The sequence below is a fragment of the Tachysurus vachellii genome, chromosome 6 (genome assembly GCF_030014155.1).
Source record: "Tachysurus vachellii isolate PV-2020 chromosome 6, HZAU_Pvac_v1, whole genome shotgun sequence".
Taxonomy (NCBI): Eukaryota; Metazoa; Chordata; class Actinopteri; order Siluriformes; family Bagridae; genus Tachysurus; species Tachysurus vachellii.
Window position 1 is genome coordinate 24,326,903 of NC_083465.1, and position 3,795 is coordinate 24,330,697.

Sequence of the window (3,795 nt, forward strand, 5' to 3'; positions counted from 1 at the left end):
TGATGTTTCAAAGAGTTTCATTATGTCCTATATAACTATTTTCTCAATACCATCATGTCCATGTCTTTCTAATAGATGTGTCTCTTTAAGGCTTACTCTTACGTGGTGCACATTTTTCTCCAAATTGCTCCTCTTACAGCAAATATCTAGGGTTTTCTTTGCCCCGCAGGCTAGTTTGACTTGTTTCATTGTCCTTCTTAGATGGACATGCCAGTGTTTGACTAACATTCAACCCTGTTCCCTAAGACCAAATGATTTATAGTTCCTTACAAGCCAAAATGCATGAAGAATAATTAAGTCCATGAATGAAGCTCTGTAACTATTTCCTGTAGAGCTGAACATGACTGAACCTCTTGCTTTGATATAAATTATGGCCTGTCAGTTGAAACCCTGACATGCTTCATCTCAAAGCTCAAGTGTAATGTGCAGTCAACTAACAGGAGGAAAAAGCTGCTGTGACTTGGCATGAGAGAGTTCATCTTCTGGTTCCTGTAAATTAAAAAGTGCCAAATGTCTGTAACCAGGCAACACCGTTTCAAAATTCACTGACTTTTGTATGTTTTGATCAGTCTAACTTTATATTATGCAAAGAATTCTAGCCTAGAGTTTGCAAAAAAAGCTCTGAATATAACGGGTTAGGGTTAGGGTTAGGGTTAGGCTCCGAGAGGTTATCGGGTCGTGTGCGAGGCTCAAGCTCAGTTCTCCCATGTGCCCACTGATCATTCAGAAGCCATCTCCAAGAACCACGCTTGGCTCAGTCGTGTTCATCTATAATGTAATGCATTCCAAACTTTAAACAAAGTCTAGCTGAAAACCATGGCATGACTGAGTGGATCTTTTCAGTAGATTTCCCTTTGAACTGAACTTCCTGGATATTTCTTTGAATACAACTTTACGATACAGCATTATATTAACCCAGGTTGCTGGTCTGAACTCCTGGTTCAACTAACATTTGAAATCAATTCAGATTGAGTGAAAATATTCTTCTCTTTTGCACAATGTTCATGTCAAACATTCTGACCATTGCATGGTGGTCTACTGCAAAGGCAGTTTTGAGCATTTCGGAAACTGCTGATCTCTTGGGATCTACATATACAACAGCTTCTAGGGTTTACACATCGTGGTGCGATGTTGTACAAGTCCAGCATCTAGGACAGAAACGCCTTGAGAGACCAGGGACAGAGGAGAAGGACCAGATGCTACAACATCAGAAGAACGTATCAGGTACACTTCTGCCAACCAAGGACTAGAATCTGAGCTTCCAGTGATCGCTAGATAGCTAAGATTGGAAATATGTCACTTTGTCTTTTTACAGTCTCACTCTCTCACTCATTTTCTACCGCTTATCTGAACTACCTCAGGTCACGGGAGCCTGTGCCTATCTCAGGCGTCATCGGGCATCAAGACAGGATACACCCTGGACGGAGTGCCAACCCATCGCAGGGCACACACACACCCTCATTCACTCACGCAATCACACACTACGGACAATTTTCCAGAGATGCCAATCAACCTACCATGCATGTCTTTGGACCGGGGGAGGAAACCGGAGTACCCGGAGGAAACCCCCGAGGCACAGGGAGAAAATGCAAACTCCACACACAAGGTGGAGGCGGGAATCGAACCCCCAACCCTGGAGATGTGAGGCGAACGTGCTAATTGACATGCTAACCTGTCAATTCTGCTGAACCTGCGATCACTGTAAGCCTCAATTCTTGCACAAATTATTCCAGTTATTCGCCACAATAATGCCACTTTACTTGTAAATCTTAAAGTCCCAAAGCACAGAAGCAGTGGTTGAGTTGGGTTCATCTATAATCTTCAAGAGCAGATCAGTGTTAGCAAACAAGTGTTTAGATGTCACGGTTACAATTTTCTTTTTTACTGCAGTCTCATTATAGCATCACTCGTGATGTGGTTTGGTTTTGCTTGTGTGTTCTGGATTGCCTGAGGGATGTATATTGTTACTGAGACGGATGTATTTCCAAACCGTACGTCGGGTTTCTTTAGTCTGAAACGAAATGTTTTCTTTTTGCTGATTACATTTTGGTTAAAAGAATATTTTTCTGTGAAGCATGTGCTATTTGCACTTAATTTCAATGTGGTTAGGCTTCTAGAGCTTGTATACAAACAAATAATTAGCATTATCTTTTTTGACGATAGCCGTCCCTCAAATAGAAAAAAAAAATAAAAATCTGGTGATGGAAGCTGAACCGATTTAGAGGTCATGAAAAATCCGAAGTTGGTTAAACAATTTTGAAAGCTCAATGAATCACAAATAGTTCAGTTCTATATTTTATTTCTTAAATAAGACATTTCTAGACATCATAAAAGCTCCACTGAGAGTGATCGCTGATTTGTATGTCTCTGATCTAAAACCCACAACATATGTCCGGTTCTTTAATGTAATGGGATATTGTGGCCATGAAGAACAGTATTTCCCATCTCATTTTACATCTTTTGTTTTGAATTCTTGTTTTCCATTGATATTGAATTAATTAACAGAAAAAAGCAACAGGGCTTTTAAGGATAATTGAATTTCAAAAAAAAAAAAGTTCACAATGTAAATAAATCCCATCAGAGCATAACTGTGCATCTTGCATAGAGACAAGGATACTGATAAATCGACGTTTTTACCATCTGGGAGTCTTTAAGACTTTCATCAGTTGTACAGATGAAACTTTTAATAATATAGCTAAATAAAAGCATTTCTTATGAGTTTATGAGTAATACTTACTATTGATAAGTAATTATATCTGATTTAACTCTTGTATGATGTTCGGGTCTGTGGGATATTCATAAACATCAATAGTTTTGAAAAACTTTTGCCTCCTTGTAAATTTGTTGATTTTTTTTCTCACTCTTAACTTGATTAAATTTGATTTTCCTTTTTTTTTATTACATTTTACTAAAAAACAACGAAAAACGAGTAACACTTGTAACACAGTAAACATCTGTAGAGTATTTTAACATCAAATTTTTGATTGTGTTGAATTAAAAACCCAAAAATGCAGCGGGTCAAACAGACCCACGAACACTGGCTGAGTAACAGAAATACGAACAACGTACAAGGTTTACAAAGTCAACAAAACTCTGAAAAAATGAAACTTTGAGTCAACAAAAACTCAACAAATGCTGTATATGTAAATGTTGTTGGTTGCTTTGCTCCTGCATATTATTGCTCTTGGGCCATGTCTTGCTTTTATTCAGCAGGTAAGTTAATTGGATTCATGAAACCAACTTGAATACAGGAACAAAAAATGTGACAATTTTGGGAAAATTTTGTTCATTCCTTTTAGTGACGCGACGTACGGCTAAGTACGGCGACCCATACTCATAATTTGTTCTCTGCATTTAACCCATCCAAAGTGCACACACACACAGCAGTGAACACACACACACCATGAACACACACCCGGAGCAGTGGGCAGCCATTTATGCTGCGGCGCCCGGGGAGCAGTTGGGGGGGTTCGGTGCCTTGCTCAAGGGCACCTCAGTCGTGGCCAGCCTGAGACTCGAACCCACAACCTTAGGGTTAGGCGTCAGACTCTCTAACCATTATGCCACAACTTCCCCTTATTCCTTATTCCTTGATTGAGGTGCCACTTACAAAGTTCCACATAAGTTAATATCACTGCTGAGATTCAAGTTTATTGTGAAACACTCACTCTCTCACTCATTTTCTATCACTTATCCGAACTATCTCGGGTCACGGTGAGCCTGTGTCTATCTCAGGCGTCATCGAGCATCAAGGCAGGATACACCCTGAGTGCCAACCCATAACAGGGCGCACAC